The sequence below is a fragment of the Onychomys torridus genome, chromosome 23 (assembly GCF_903995425.1).
Source record: "Onychomys torridus chromosome 23, mOncTor1.1, whole genome shotgun sequence".
Lineage (NCBI taxonomy): Eukaryota > Metazoa > Chordata > Mammalia > Rodentia > Cricetidae > Onychomys > Onychomys torridus.
This window is the reverse complement of record NC_050465.1, coordinates 35,576,152-35,593,994: the sequence shown is the minus strand read 5'-3', so window position 1 is coordinate 35,593,994 and position 17,843 is coordinate 35,576,152. Positions and strand designations below refer to the sequence as shown.

General features: G+C 39.5%; 1 protein-coding gene across 4 annotated transcripts in view; it reads left to right on the top strand.

Annotated features, from left to right (window-relative positions):
* Positions 1–17,843, top strand: part of Tmeff2 (transmembrane protein with EGF like and two follistatin like domains 2) — a 358,120-nt gene that overhangs the window by 144,650 nt on the left and 195,627 nt on the right. The window lies entirely within an intron of this gene.

Sequence of the window (17,843 nt, the reverse complement as noted above, 5' to 3'; positions counted from 1 at the left end):
GGTTTCCCTGTGTAGCTTTGCGCCTTTCCTGGAACTCACTTGGTAGCCCAGGCTGGCCTCGAACTCACAGAGGTCCACCTGGCTCTGCCTCCCGAGTGCTGGGATTAAAGGCGTGTGCCACCACCACTCAGCCTATCTATTCTTTCAAAGAGCACATTGTCAGTATTTTCATTTTCTTCTGACTCCCGAAGGCAGTAAGGAGAAAGTTCTGTAAAGTTGCGGGAGCCAAATTTTGAGGTGAGTCAAGGAAGCAGAAATCTGCATAAGAAACAGAACCATCACTGACGACCCAAGTCAGTCTTACCAGACAGAAAGGGAAATCATATTTACTTGAATATCTGTGATGTCATCTAGGAACAACAGATCACTTCTAAGTTTCTTTAGGTTGCAACTACAAAAATACCAGACAATGGGTATCTGAAAACAACAGAAATGAATCTTATGCCTTCTTGAGCCTAGGAGGTTCAACATCCATCCTGGAGAAGAATTAGAGTCTGCTTCCTATAGACAGCATTGGCCTTGCTGTAGCCTAGAGTACAAGTAGCAAGGGATTTCTCTGGTCCTCTTTTATGGAAGGATTAATTAATTAATTAATTAATTAATTAATTAATTAATGAGGATTCAGTATATATGACATATCCACCTTTCCCAAACCATCTTTTCTAATGCAATTCATTGTCAAGAATTGGAACAATAAATGTCATTGTTCATTGTCAAGAAATGAACAAAATACATCGTCAGGACTATGTATTGAAAGAAGGTTCAAACCACAGCAATTACTAACACAATTTCCAGTATTGTGGGTCTGAGTAATCAAGACTTAAGAGAGGACACATATGGCTACCTACAGCCAAGACATGTAAACCAAATACACACACTCGTACACACACACACACACACACACACACACACACACGCGCGCGCACACACACACACACACATACTGGGCTGCCCTCCAGAGTTAGGTTTTCTCTTTCTCTACAGAATATTCATCTTCTCATATAAGGATATTCGGAACAATGATCGTCTGCATTACTTTGAATGGGTGTGGAATATTTAGCCTTCTCAACCATCTGCGTGCATTGGTCCTGGTCTGGTCATTTAGTAAAGTGCATAAAGCCAAGGACACAGAGTCTGGTGTATCTGGATAGTGAAGAAGCATTCGTCTTTCCCTTCTCTCCCTCTTCTCTGCTCTCTCCTTCCATCCCTCCCTCCTTCCCATCCTCCACTCCCTTCCTCCCCCATTTCTTTCTCTTTTACATGCATTTCATTTCTTTGATGAAAACAGAAAACCGTTTGTTTTCTTCAATATGAAAACTATTTACCAAATGCTATCAACACTCATTTTGATAAAGCCTCTATGAGTAGAAAGAATTTCTCTAGAGAAAATGAACACTTTTTAAATAAAAACAAAATGGATACATTTGGCAGGAGTGAAACATTAGGGGCTTACAATACATTTTAATGCAGAAATAAGGAAAAGACACATCCTGAGCAAACTGGGACACCTACAAGTGGACAGTATGTAGCCAGATAGAATTACTGTCTATTCATAAAAGTAGACCATCAGTAGGCTTTCCAGATACCAAACACCTTCAGCAACTAGACAACTAGGAATGCATCTGTGGCTCATGCATTAGCTGAAATGCATCTTCAGGAAAATGGATGCATGCATTTTTAAGAGCATCCTGAATATTTGGATGTTGATAAATTTATGGTCCCAAATGTGGGAGATAACCACATTGAGATTCTTTCAACATATCAACTTTTTAGTCCAAGCCCAAAGCTAATCAAAATTTCAGTGAAGTGGGACTTATTTTTTTTTCTGAAATTTCTTAAATGATTATAGAAATGCTACTTTAAAAGAAATGACTGACTACAAGAATCATTGACTTAATTTTCAGTTTCCCATCATTTTTCAAGCTGACAATTGTTTTCCTTTTAAAAAATATAAACATAGAGGGGGCCTGGAGAGATGGCTCAGCAGTTAAAAGCATATATTGCTGGTACAGAAGATTTTAAAAGAAATTTCTTTCTGGCATTTCTCTTTACAAATGGTCAGTTTTAACTAACACTCTCCAAGTACATAATTTAAGACATGGCATTATGCCATTACCTATTGGGATAAATCCATGGAGTTTATTTAATGATCAAAGGAATTTATTTGGGGTAAACTCACAACCATGGGAGAATTATTGTAGGGTCTGGGAAAACTGAGCTATGTCCCACACTGAACGGCTTGGTCCAAGATCTCAGCATCCAATACCATCCAAGAGAGAGAGAGCATACATGCATCCCAGGTCTTAAGGGTCCCTGTGGCTACGCCCCAGGAGCAGCTACCTCAAGGTCATAGGCAGGTATAACAGCTGCAGCTGCTCACTAGGGGCGGTGCTTCAGGGCATGGCTCAAACAGCTCCCCACTACAATTACCTAGGAATTTTGGATTGCTTACTATGTGTTTTATCATTTGTACACACTTTTCTCAGGTTTTTCTTTCCAAAATAGCTATACAGATTACTTTGTTTTACAAAGAAGAAATTAATTTTTGAAGTGTTTAAGTGGAAGGGACAAGATCGGGTATGAGGTGAATGTAGGTGGAAGGTGTTGGCATGACAATTCAATCAAAGATGTAATTAAAATGTCTCTTTGGTGCCCTACCTAGAATAATGAAATTGCCAGATTGTAGGCAATGTATACACAGTGACTCCTAAGGACCGTGGGTTAGAGCTGATGACTCAGAAAATACTTATCATGGGCAGTGGGAAAACATCCAAGCCAGGAGAGTGCTAATTCTTGTATATTGCAAAACTTCAGATTCATGGTATAAATGTAGTTCAAGGATTTATGTGCCAGGCTAGTGGCATCAGAAAGAATTAGCAGTTGTCCATGAGGCCCAAGCATGACAAATTGACTTCAGAAATACTTTGTTATGAAAGAGGCACAGGGGCAAGGCAGAGCCTCCAGGAATTGGGTATCAAGCAGGAAAATGAATTAGGGACAAAACCAGGTCCACTTAGTGAACCTGACTTAGATGACCAAGCATTGGAGACCAGAGGTAGAAGGAACATAGCCTAAATCGGAATAATAAATTGCAAGGTCAAAAATGAAATCAACACGAAGGCTGGCTGGATGCTGGATCAGTTAACTTTTGGCTAAGATCTCTTATACCCTCCAGCCTAGAGACAAGATCGGTTCCAAAATTCAGAATAAGCCTGAACCTCCAGATGGGGACTAAGTGGCCATAGCTGTGAAGATTAGAGACTGTAGGGGCAGGGAGCCAAGAACATCATTATACTTCCCAGACAGAGTGAAAGTTGTTAATGTTCAAATAGAACGTATTTTAATGTCCAAGGTAAGCAATAAAGAATTGTGCTGACACCAGGGCATTGATTTTCATTTACCTAAATACCTTTGCATGTTAACATATTGTGTTTGCTCTGCCCATTCGGTAGATTGGAAACAGCCAAAGGACATGAGAACAAAGCAATAAATGAAGTTAAGTAGGCATGGAATGAGAGAGACCATAAAGTAAGACAGTGAGTGCACAGGGAGTGATCTGACCATACCGTTCCACAGAATCCTCACGACAACAGGGGAGCTTTGGCACTATTGATTTGGGACGGAACTGTGGCAGGATCCCCTTGCAAACATAAAATTCTTCATGGACTATGTAGCAATAAAGAATACAGCACAATATTTTGTGATACACTTTCCTTTGACATCAACTAAAACACACTTTCATGCATATAACTTTTTGTGACTTTATGAAATAATAACTAGGTATAAATAAATACTAATGACAAATGCCATTATTCCTGGTACACATACACAAAGGTACAAAATTAATCCTGATATTTCTTTAAACCTGATCTGAGATATGAGTATTTTCATTCTGCCATGGAGTTGAGTCTAGTTCCTCAAAGATCTCCCATGAGGAAGATAAATATTTTGTTAGTGTCTATAAGCCAGTGCAGTCAGCTGATCACATCTCCACAGTTAGAAGGGATTTTGAACTAAGGAGCAAGATACACTGCAAATAAGGAATTAACAAAATTAAAGAAATGAGGAAAAAGAAAGTGGAATAAGAGGTCAGAAATAATAGTTAGAAGATGGTATTGATAGGCTGTGATGCTAGTCACATGATATTTAACGCTTGTGTTCTATGGGAAACAGATGGTTTATAATCTAATGGAAGACAAAGTGTTATGTACTGTGGTTTCATTTTGACGTTCTTTTCCTGCCTCTTTCTTTTTCTGAAAACATCAAGACTGTAAAAATCAGAAAATGATCAGTAATCTCAATATGAAAGCTAGACCTTTGTTGTAGAAATGTCTTCAGCTCTGGGTATTTACCACTGTGTAAGAAAGGATTCGACTTCCAAAAGAAAGAGTTAAAACTCAAACACAATAAACTGCCACATTGTGGAGTCCCCACTGCTGGAACAAAGGTATCCTTTATTAAAGACAGACTTCAGCTCAAGAAATCTTGTGGAGGAGTGGGAAGAGTGATTGTAGGAACAAGAGGGGTCAGGGACCCTGTAAGAACATGGCCCACAGAATCAGCTGACTGGGACTCGTGGGGCTCACAGAGATCAGGGAGTCTATAGGGGTCTGACCTAGGCCCTCTGCACTATATTTTGTGGCTGAGTAGCTTGGTGTTCTTGTGGGATTCCAAATAGTGGGAACGGGGACTGTCTCTGACTCTTTTGCCTACTTGTGGGACCTGATTCCTCCTACTGGGCTGCCTCATTCAAACTCAATGTGATAGTATGTGCCTGTCCTTATTGTAGCTTGTTCTGTTGTGTGGTGTTCGGTTGATGTCCTGAGAGGCCCCGCTCTTTCCTGAGGGTCTCGAGGAAGAGTGGTAGATTTGAGGGAGAAGGGAGGTGGGGAAAAGAGGCTAGGGGAGAGGAGGGGATGGAAACTGTGATTGGGATGTAATATGTGGGAGAAGAATTTTAAAAAGACTTGAGAACAGTAGAAACACTGATATCACGGGCATGGAGGAAGAAACGCTTTGCTCCTGCGTGGGAGGAGTTAAAGGGGGAAAAAAAACAGAAGGACTTAAAAGATCATTCTCTTTACAACCAGGCTGAAGAAAATCAAAACTTATATATTTAAACATCAGAGAGAATCTCAAATATATCCTGCAAATATAATTTATACAGAGGAAGGATGGCTTCTAAATAAGAGAAAGTTGACTCATTGCAAAGTAATAAAGCGCCAGCTGATAGCAGTGGGAATAAGAACTCACGATTTCAGCAAATATTTCTGACACTTGGTTCATTTTAGACACCACTTTATATCCCTTTAATTATCATACCTGATAAATTATCTCAGTGAGTCCAAAGTAGGTCAGTAGGAACTCCTTGCACTGGGAACTAGTCCTTAGAAGTAATTAGCTTGGAACTTTTTTTGCTCCTGTCAATCAAAAGTAGTCCAGAGCCCTGGGGTTGATACTTGATTTAATGTGTCTTTTAAAAAGCGCGTTGATAGCTGGTCCTGATCACAGGAATGGGTGGGTGTGAAACTGGCTGAGCACCTAATATCTCCAGAGTGTCAGGCCAGATCAAGAGCGAGAGCACAGGTGTAAAAGCAGGTGCAGCCACTGGCAAGCAATGGGAGGGGGAGCCTCCATTACTATTGGGGGTCGCTTTATGTGCCTGCTTTACAGCTCCTCTCCATTTTAACGTTGCTTTTGTAACACTTGCCACACAGACTCCATTAGCAAGATTACACTGGCTTAAATGCTGTTAATTTCTCAGTACTCATTCATTTCAATCTCTGAAAGCATCAACAATGCTTCCAGTACTGGAACACCATGCCATGTGTATATAAAATGCCAGTGATCGATGGCAGTGTAAGAACCAGGAGAGCAGCAGCCCTGACATCCCCAGGTCACAAGAGTGAGCCTCTAGTGGTTTCTGTTTGCTGTTCTGTAATTGGAGCAGGGTGAAGAAATTGGCATTCCTTTTGTGAGTGTCTCTCACAAAGACAGCTTAGTCTGAAGTCTTTAACATCCTGCTCTTTTGATCTGAGAAGGCTCCTCGTCCCTGGAAAGACTGTGAGACCATGTGCTGTTGGCATCCCTCCCACCTTTAATGCATTTTGGACCATGAAGACTCATGAATATTTGAAACAGGGCAACGGCCATGCATGATCCTTGGCACTGCAATTCACCATACGTATAAGTAAATTAGACGTTAGATCCTGCTGACTTTGGTGCAATCGGGGGTGTGAATCTGAGAGGGTAAATTAAGACAGCTCTGAGTAAACACAGAAAGTGCCTTCTTCTAACACTACTGCTGGCTAAAATTGAACGGATCCACTGCTGCAAGCAGAATATTTCTGGGTGAGAGTATCAGGTAGGGTTGTGCATGGAATCAAGAAAACCATGCTTATTAATCACAATTTTGTGGTAAACTGAGTTTATCTAGTCTTTCCTTAAAGTGCTTCTTTCTTATTGATCTCCTTTGCTCTCTGGCCTCAGACCTGTAAATGTGGTTAAAAAAAACAAAAAACAAAAACAAAAAACAAAAACAAAAACAAAAAACAGATTATGACTGCCTTCTAACATGAATTTACCCATGATGACCCTGAGGAAAATCAAACATAGGAAAAAAAATCACAGGTCCAGTTTAGAAAGATCTATATGCACTTCCTCCTGTGAACCAAGCTTTAACTCCAGGCTCAAAGCAGTTGTCTGTCCGCATTGCATTCATGTCACTATCCCACCCACTCTCTCCTCATCACACCCACCCTTCACCCATTCACCTATGAGTGTAACTTGCCACGTTGGTCATAACTGTAGCTCACATGCTTCACAAGTAGGTAAGACTGTGGGTGACTTTTCCAGCCCATAAGCCTGCAAAGCACCTTCTGGTACTATGAAAGCTAGAGAATGGAGAAAATTTCCTGGTCACTACCAACTTGATTTCTCTAAGCCCCGTGACCAAAAGTGTTTAGTATATTCAGCAATAGTGGTGAGCCACTAAGTTTTGGTAGGCAACCAAGAGCAATGGTATTAGCCTGTATTGTTTGGGGGCTCTTCAAGATACTTCTGACCAAGAGCTTGGGGGAAGGTATCCCACACATGACACTATCGGGCTTAGTAAGGACACATCAAAAACACCACGGCTACTTAAAAGCCAGTTGCTGTCCTACCCTCTCAAAGAAAGGGCATTGTAATTTATGAAATGTTTAAACTGAGCCAATCTCTAGTACCTACCTAGCCTGGTTCAAAAGGAATTGGGCTTTTTACTTAGGTTCTGGAGTCTCTTGATATTGTTCCAGATTCCATACTCAACTCTGCTAGCTATCACACGGTGATTAAACTCAATTACAACATGCCAGTTAGAAACTGGATCTAGTGTGGAATACTGAGAACTACAGAAGTAATGAATTACGAAGTTTCACATGTGTTTTATCTGTATTGGCAGTATTTATTTTGGCCATATAGTACAAATCATATAACTTTTTTTTGTAAATCAAAACAAAGAAATTGTAAATAGCAACAAAGCAGAGGCAGCAAATTTCTCAACACAGATTGTGATTCTTCTTAACTTAACCCTTTCAATTTTTCCCCGCTAGTTTACAAAGATTCACTGTAGAGTGATCCTGATAATGTGATATTAATTGTAATATTAGTGAAACAGTGTACTACTGCCTAACTTTTGGTGTGCAGTAAACAAATCCCCATATTTGATATCTTTTGGAGTTTTGAGGGTTGCTGGTTTCTCAGTCTTGGAGATAAAAATAGGCATCTCGTTATATTCTTCAGAGGAAACAGAAGTTTCACAAATGTGTCTCCTGGGTGTTAAGTCACTATCATAAATATTTAGATTTATGGAGTCTTTTAACTTGTACAACAATCCTATGAATTTCAATACACCAATAATTCTTACTTTATGTTTTTTTTTTTAAAAAAAGGAAACTGTAGTTCACACAGAGAGGAAAATAAAACTTGTGAAAGACCCAAAACAGGAGGGAAAGCCTTGATTTGAGGCAGCCACACTGTCTGGAGATATCTTGATGCTCCCTGCTGCTCAAAATTTCTCAGGATTATAGTCAGTGACATAAACGAGTATTTACACGTGCATATACACAGATATATTCTACGCATGCCTCATGTGTATCATGCATTTAGCATAGGGTTTCATGCCTCATAATAAAATGCAATAACAAATTTCATGCATCTGTGACAATAAAACCCACCAGTTAACATACCCATAATGACCATGCTGCACTGGAAATTGAAGGTTTATACACATGATTTCTTCTCATTTTCCTTCAATGTTGAGTAATTTTAATCTGTTTGATTTTTTTGGTAAGGGTATTAAATTCTTATGGATAGCGAATATCCTTACCATGGTTATGTTTGTGTGTGGTTAAATGCAGTTCCTAGCTTGGAGGTTTCAGAGAGGCATACTTCCACCCGAAGCCTGCCTTTTAAAGCTGCTTCTGCTCAACTGGCCTGTGTTTCAGTGCCAGCCACTGGAGTGCCACACTGAGCAGTGTTTTACAAGACTGCACAAAGAGTGCAGAGTGAGAAGAAATTCGGGGGCAAAATTTAATTTTGTTCCTTGCTACCTAGGGAAAAGATCATAGGCTATCTACCCACTCCCAATAGCCAAAAGAAGATATTTACCATATATGTACATATACATGGTACTATAGATACTATAAATGTCCAAATTTTTCTGTAGGAATAGTCATGATAAGAAATACAAGGGGGAAAGAAATCAACATTATTTACTAGAAAATAAATATGGTCCAAAATAATAGAGCTTTGATCGCCATATGGCTAGTATTGCACAGGAATGTCTCTTAAATTAGGACTTAAAAAAATGTAACATAACATCTCACATTTCCCTATCTAACATACCGTTTTTATAGTAAAAATATAGGTTTAGCGAAGAGACTAGGAAAAAATATAAATGAAAGTACTGTAGTAATGTGACTTCTCTGTCAAGATGACTGCTAATGTGTCGATATGTTTTCTTCCAATGCATCCGTGTGATTGATAAAACTCTGAACACATTTTGTACATCAACACAGTCATCTCTGCTCAAATTTGTTATTTAATTATGAAGCAGGGGTTTATTTTTAGGAGGGTGGCAGTGATTTTTAGAAAAGCTGGACACACAATAACATTTTAATTAGAACCGAATTATTTTCTATGACCCAATTCTGATTGGTCTTTCAAAATCCTCAGCACTCAAAATAAATCGATTCAAAGGTACCGGCCTGGCAGTTGGAGCCTGTGTTAGACAAAGTTTGCTGTCCTCCAAGAGAAGAGACAGTGTTTGTATAGTGGCTTCCTGAGGGATCAGCACTATTTACTGAGATGCTGTCTGCCCAAAGATGCATTCAGTTGTGTGCAAATCCAAAGAGTAATGTATGTGTTGTCTTATTTAAGCAACAAATCTGTGAACTGTCCTCAGCAGCCCACATCCATTTATTACTGATATCCCCCCTCCCCCGTGTCCCAAGCAGAGTGTGTAATATCTACTAAGTTACTGAACAAATTACATGCGATACCCAACTGAAAAATCAAAACTAGGGGTAGCTCAGTGGGTCAAGTGCCTCCTGTGCCAACAAAGACCTGAGTTCACATTGCCAGCATAAACGAAAAAGCCTGGCAAGATGACAGTAGAGCTAAGAAAGGTGGCGTTGGGGAATCCTCAGCTCATTCACCTTCCCATCTAACTAACTGGTGAGCACTAGGTTCAGTGAGAGACCCTAGCTCAGAAAACAATGTGGAGAGCGATAGAGGAGGACACCCAGTATCAACTCATGGCTCCTACACACACACACACAAGACATCGGTATTGCTGAAGGTCTAAATACTTCACACAGGAAGGAAAGAAAAAGGTAGGATGGAAAGAAGACTAAGGCAAGGAGGGAGGAATGGAAGAAGTAAGAAAGAATGGATTTCTCTAGCCCCTCAATGAAAAACAAAATTGCTCAGAGATGAGCTGATTCATCCTTTTTCACTAAGCTATGAATGAGATGGAAGAAGTGAGTATGATGGACTTGGGGTGGGTGGTCATCTGTGGATTATTTACCATGGAGCTTGCTTCCTTTATTCACCACAGCCTTTCCCTGTCTTTAACAGTTCATGCCACTCTCTAAGCTCATGTCTTCAACCAAAATTGCTTTGAATGAAGTCATGACAGAAACATGAGGTCCAAAATAGCCATAAAGGCTAACTCATAGCCAACAAATATTGAAGTAACTATGTCTGGGAGAAGTATACAACAATGGATAGAACGTTAAAATGAAAAATACAGCTTTACATTAGAAAATATTGACACTTTTCTATTAAAACTACAGATCTCCACATAAGTGTGGAATGTTGTAACATTCAGATACAACATTCAAGTATCAGTTATAATTAAAAAAAATAAGAATAGCATGTTGTACAGCACTTTGACGTTTAATTCTGATTGAAGACGATGTACTCTCACCAGAAAGCAGGCTGATTTGAGGGGAAAATACAAGAGAACTATTTACCTTGGCTGCTCAAATTCAGAGATTAAAAAGATAAGAAGGAAGAAGAAAAGCCCTGCACTGATTGACATATCAACATATTACTCACAATTCTTCAGAGAAATATTATTATTAGATAGGTCAATAGATCAATAGGCCAAACAGTTGAGTGATCAATCACCATATAGGTAAATAGGCAGATAGGCAGGTAGTTAAAAGGGTTTAACTATTTTTTAAAAAAATGGCTCCAAAACCAAGCAGTTGACAAGCTGGAAACCATGAAGATAGTATGGTATTGCTCTATTTTGAAAAACAAAATGAGAAAATAATCATGAGGGTCACATTCCTATTTCTGTCATAATTGCTGCTTATAACCTTTTCCTCCCACTGGACTTCCTTATCTTCAGCAAGTACCTAGCTGATTATCATTCTTTGCCTGGCAAGGTAACCAAACCTTTCCTGGAGGCTATTAGCCATTTGCTGTTGTGCCTACACTGGGGTTGTGCCTTTTCACTGACTTTAACCACAGGGTATGGTAGTACTAAGAGATCATCGGTTTCTCCAGTTTATAGTGCTAACCCGCTTTACCCTTGACAGCCAGGATCATTCACTGCATTACCTATTGACTCAGAGGCATGAGACCAGCTAGCAGTCACAACTTACCCTTCCTTGGTCAGCATTGTGTCTTTTGGCACAGGCTTCCTCTTATAGGTGAGACCTCTGGGCCACCAAAGCATCAAGTTTGAAAGACCTTAGGAAGAATAAATGCTGGTGAGTCACTAAAAGTAATACTGTGACTTTCATCCGTTTCATGATTCCGAGAACATTGATCCTGAATATGGGATCTGTAGATACTGACTCAGTGCAAAGTATTAGCCACTAGCTACCATTATCACTGAGTCACCAAAAATCTCTTCCATTCTTCTTTCAACCCACCTGCTCCAGGATTCCTAAAAAAAAAAAAAAACAAAAAAAACAGGTAAAGCCATTGAATTCCTCAAGCAATGGATCAATTGCCACACTTTTTTTTTTTCTCTAAAATTTTGGCTAGAAGCAATCTAGTCTGGAATACTGTTGTAGGTTGCTGTTCTGAATAGGTGTTAAAAGACTGAACAGAAGCAACTTGGAGAGAACAAGGTTTACTTGGCTTTCATTTCCAGGTCACAATCCATCATTAAAGGAAGACAGAGCAGGAACTCAAACAGGAATTGATGCAGAAGTCACACAGGAATGCTGCTTATGGACACCTCTCTGACTTGCTCTCTGACTCATGCTCAGCATGCTTCCTTATGTAGCTCAGGCCCACCTGCCTTGGGATCAGTCCACTGATACTTTGGGGATAACCTATATGCAGGGAAGCAAACTCAATATCTGGAACATCTGTTCCAATAGAGACAAAATGCTCTTTCTTTCATGAGGAAGCAAATCAACTTAATCAAACTGCCATCGAATATCAGAAAATGATGCCATGTTGGGGCTTCAGTATTTGTCTCTGCCATGGAGAGATTAAACTCTTGCACTGTTGTGAATCGTGATATGTCTTTATTTTCCGATGGTGTTAGGCCACCCCTGTGAAAGGGTCATTCAACCCAAAGGAGTCATGACCCACAGGTTGAGAACTACTGGGTTATAGCTTGACTTGTTTTGATGAGTGGAAGTTCATATTCCTGAGACCAGCTAGAGCACCTTCATGGTCATTTCATTAGTTTTCTAGGCAATGAGAGAATAACTGCAGAAATTGGTGGGTTACTGGTGTTCACAAAATTTATTACCCTGACCACTCAATTATTAAAACTTTCATCAGCTAAAATCACCCTTAGGTAAACATTGATAGGAACAAGAAAATTGTGGTTTTGTCTATTGAGGGAGGTCTATGCATATACATCTTCCCCAAATGTCCTTGTCAACAATTTTCTAATATTCCATCCAAATTCCTGATCATCTATCCCAGCATTTGTCTCCAGGTCATGAATTGGTGTATAACCATATATCCTGCCATTATTTCTTCCAAGCAAAGTAAACCACTGGATGCATTGCTCAAAGTTCTACCCAATGGAACAGCTCCCTTCACAGCTCTCTGTAATAAGTGTCGAGGAAAAGACTTGAGCACTTTGATTGTTTACTTGCAGGTGGTAGCAGAATCATCTGTGCATCGATCTACACCTTGCCCGCTTCAGTCAGCTTGTCACAGGGAGTGCTCCCTGAGCACAGGCGCAGGTGAAATGGGGGAGGTGGAGTGGAGATCATGGCACTCAGGAATCTTCAGCTTACTCACCTTCTCCTTTGCTCCCTTGTGCTTTCCTTACCTAGTTTCATATGAAGTCCTCCCATTTCTAATGGAGTGCTGTTGTGTATATTTAAGTGTATGGCTTGACGGGAGACATACCATTCAGTTCCTGGTGGGAAGCTTAGCTCACACAGCAACTTGGTGGCCTGTGGTAAAGTATTTGTCTCCACTAGGGCCTATGAAAGGCCAAAAGCTAATCTTCAGAAGTAATTTGGGTAGTTATTTGCAAAATGTGTCAAGAATTTGCTCCAAAAATTTGCTTGCACTATGGATCACATAAAGTGCCTACAAAACTCTCTGACAGCATGCTTATCTGCTTCTCATGTCCAGAGCCATTGCGTCTACCAGGCAATATTGCTCAGAGACACCAGCTTATCCTTTGCCTTGGAAGACATGGCTCAACATGGTCCATAGAAATTCATCCCACAGTGCTTCACTGAATTTTTAATGCATTTTATCAGATCTGTTTTACACCTCTCATCTTTCAGTGTCTCACAGTAAATACAGAGTGGTCATTCCTTCTTGCTCTAGTGGGCCCCATCAGCACCGGAGTTATTTTCCTTTTCTCAAGCAGAGGACACATACTTAGCACAGCAACTGCAATTGGTTAAGATTTTGATGATCACTGTCATCCTACCAAGCCCATTTTCTACATAGTCCAGTCAAGTTGATTGGTGATGTGTCATGTGGGTATAATTTCTATATTCCCTCTTGAATGCTTTGTTGGTTTTAGTTTAATATTGTCTTATGTATAGTCAATTCCAGTCACTTAAGTTGGCTTTTCCTATAATATTAGTCCTTGCTCCTCCAGTCAAGAAATAAAAGTGGAGTTTCTTCCAAACCCTGAGTATGTCCACTTTGAGTATTCTTTACATATCTATGTAATCATGAAATATGTTCAGAGACTATGAAATGGACCTGAGCCAAAAATCTAGTGATGGCCTGACCTCCATAGCCTCTATTTTGGCTGGCGAACCAAAATGACATCTTTACGCAGCAGGAATTAGTGTCAGTTCAATGGTCTCTGAAAGGTTTGATTTTCACTGTAGTTTCTAGTAAATATCTACCATCTCTTCGGGAAAGACTAAAGAAAGATTATCAGTATAAATGTTTAATACTTTATGGAGGACTTCCTTCAGGAACACTGACCTCCCATTCATTAAGGCAGTTCTGAATGTGTAAATGAGCTTAAGTCCTAGAGTTGATTAAGGAAATACAGTCTCCCACTTTCATGATTCACTGTTGGATTTTTTTTCCTCATCACTTTCTCTTTCTGTAAATGCTTTTAATTTTTTTTTGAGATTATAATATAATTGCATCATAACCTCATCTGAGACCACAGCCTAAGGGATGGTGCCACCCATGTTCAAACCTCTCTGGAAAAAAAAACAAAAAAAACTTCACAGACACATCCAAAGATCTGTCTCCTAAGTAATTCTGAGTCCAATCAAGTTGACAGGGAAGACTGACTGTGACATGTAGCAGAGGAGTGGCAATGGGTGTTGGTGATGAGGACTCTTTGTCTTGCTTATACAGCGACAGTTTCCCTGAGAAATGCTGCATTAACGTCCTTAGAGGTGGACAGGCTGTTGTCAGTAACAAAAAGGGACTCATTACAATAGAGTGACACTGTTTCTTTGGCCACATCAAGCTCCTCCCACATGTCAGCATTCTGCAAATGCAATTGCTTCCTACTCAGTGTTTATAAGTTATTAAACACTCTGTGACATTGGAAGTTCAGCGTGTGTTGTAATTCAGCTGGTAATAGGATGAACCCCTAGGTCTGATTTTCAGCAGTGGCAGTCATGTGACTATAGCAGATGTGGGTTTCAGAGTACACAGGACAGAGTTTTCCAGACTATTTATGCTTCACTTAAGCATGAAATTTAATCCCTGAACTCATCCTTTTCTTTCCTCCACTTTCCCCAGCAAAATGAACAACAATCAACCAATATTACTATATTCGTTAATTTGCCAAAAATGTCTCAACATATTATTTGTACTGCCCAGATCCTTCCTTTTTATATAGGGGTAGATAAGAAGTGTTCAATAGTGATGTTTTGCAAATCACTATTGCCGGAATAAATGACAGGAAAAAATGGCACAGAGGAAAACTATGGCTTTGGAGAGCTGAGACCATACCGGGAATAAACTCATAACGTTTGTCTTTCTCTCTGTTTTCATATAAATGCGTGTATGTGTGTGTGTGTGTGTGTGTGTGTGTGTGTGTGTGTATGTGTGTGTCTGCAGGTATAATAGAATCTATATGAAATCTATCAAAAGTGCGCAATTTGATGATTTTTAGCATGTTCACAAGATTATTCAGCTACTAACACAATTTATTCTCCTCATTTCCTCCTATTTCCCTCCTCCAGCATTAGACTCCACATTCATCTTTCACAGGAGACCCATCTATTCTAGCACACTCTGAAAAAGATGATTCTTCACTCCTTGAATTTTCCTGACCCACATGCTCCCCTTCTTTAAAATTCAACCTTGTGTATGGGGCTTTATTTCCATAGTTTTGTTTCATGTTTATACTTACAATAGAGGTAGACACTATTTTCATAGGTAAAATGCGGGAAAGGTGTTGGTCTCCATAATTTCTATGGTTTCTTTGAGTTCTGCCTCTACCACAAAACATGTTGAATCGTAGCACACTATAAGCATTCCCTCCGGGACAATCCTTGTGTCTCAGTATCATGCTTCCTGTTTCCTTTGGGGGTTAAAATTCCCAAAAACTGTTTTCTAAAGTAGAGAAGATGGTATGTTGTTTCTAGAACACAGCACATCCCACTCTGTATCTTAACCATACATTACTAGAAATAAAATGTGGATACTAGATAGCCATCCTTTCAGAAAGCACAGAAAACAGGGGGCTCTTCACAGCATTTGCAGCAGGCACTTCAGAGTGCTGAACGTACAATGAAGCTCTTTAAATAAGAGGAAAATTTTGAGTTGAATAACAAAACAATGCTGAAGAGAAGGAGCAAGGTGAAAGGAAGGAACGAAAGTAATTATAAGAAAATCTGTGGCTAAAGAATCATTACAATTAGTCATAAAATTTATCTGAGTGCCCTGCATTAAAGGTAAAAAAGAAAAGGAACAATTCTCTTACTGTAATTCGAAAAGATAAAGAAATTCATCAAGATGCTTTAACCAGTTCAGAGCTCCACAACAATTTCTATTGTGTGCATTTAGTAGGATTTTGACTGAAATGAAAAACACAATCCATGATTATCAGGAGTTTGCACATTGGAAATGAAGGTATTAGTTATAACCCTGTAAGGTTGTCAAGTATCACTCTGTGGAGGTGATTCCTGCAGGACCTGGCTATGGTCTGTGCTATATTCATGTGGCGTGACTCAGTTCAGGTTTAAAACAAGTAGAATAGGCAGACAGTGTACATCCTTGTCACAGAAATTAGACAGAACATCTGACATATTTGTACCTTTAGAATTGTGATCCCCATGTACACAAAACAGTTGGTGAAAGATCAACTGTTCATGAAGCAGACTGGGCAAGAAGCCCAGGGTTATAGGTGTTCTAAGTGAGCCCTAGGAACACCTGTTTTGTGCTCTATACTGAACCAATTGTGAAGAGCTTGGGAATTCTATGACATTATCTGTAACAATAGAGTACCATTTACTGAGATAGTTTTGCTACAAATCCTTTATTTTATTATTCACTAAGAAAATATGGGGCTGCTCCATTAATAAAAAGGATGAATTCACAGTTCAGAGAGGCCTATGATGTGCAACCGTATGTTATTTTCATGGGATCCAGACTGGAGTTCAACCTCAGCTTTTTCTAATTAAAAGGCTCATGTTCCTTTAACTTTATAATGCTACTGTATAGATATTGAGGTAGAATTTGGACAGTGTGACTGTCCTTTCAGAAGACAAAGTAATTTGTGGTTGATAGTTTGCATAGTGCTTAAAGAGTTAGAAAAGTACATGTAGCCAAATTCTAGAAATTTAGCTTTCCAGTGACACTCTCCTTTAAAGAGCTTGCATCCTGAGAGAGGAAGGGATGAGAAACAATTAATAAAAAAAAATGAACATGCAGTATGCTCTCAGATAACAGATGTTTTCAAAATCAACAACTACTCTGAAGAGTTGGGTTATGTTAGAGAAGGTGATATGTACTGTTTACAGAGCACATCTGTGAGGACTAACTATCATTAATTAGTTAGGGTAAGTATCACGAAATGCTACAACAGGTAAGCACAAAATTCTAAGATCTGTAACAACACACACACACACACACACACACACACACGTTTAGTTTTTGTTCACAATTCAGGAATAGATATGCCTACTTAACATGAGCTTGCCTTTTCTTGAATCACTGGAGTCCTTCATTTAATAGCGAGAAGATGAGAGAGAATGATCCTAGATGGAACTTTTATCAGGCAGTCTTTGAAGTGACATTCTACATTTTCACTCACATTCCACTGGCTATAATATTCACTATATAGTAGAAGTGTCATTAAAAAGAAAGAACTCAGTAATGAGGTTTGGCAATGGTGCCTGAAAGAAATATTAGATTCTAGACAGTTGTATCCTATCAAGAGGGATTTATTTAGCACATATGATGAGTGGAGAGTTATACACAGCATGGATGACACGATTTCCTTTAAAGAGCTTGCATCCTGGGAGAGAAAGGGACAGGAAACAGGCAATAAAGTAATGAACAAGCAGTAGCCTCTCAGTAATAGATGTTTTCAAAAGCAACGACTGACTGAAGAGTTAGATTGTGGTAGAGAAGACCCCAGGTACTAGTAAGGGAGTGCTTCTGTGAGTATTGTCCTTTGAGAGGTGTCTTAATTACTTGTCCTTTTGACACTATAAAATACCCCTACAAAAGCAAATTAGAGGAGAAAGTGGTTTTTTGTTTTGTTTTGTTTCTTAATTCACAGCTCTAGGGTAAAGTCCATTTGGTTGGGAAGTCCTATGTCAAGAGCTAAGGCAGCTAATCACAGGAAACAAGGAGTGTCAAATGCAGTGTAGGGCCAAATCCAGGGAGTAGTGCTGCCCACATTTAAGATGGGTCTTCATACCTAA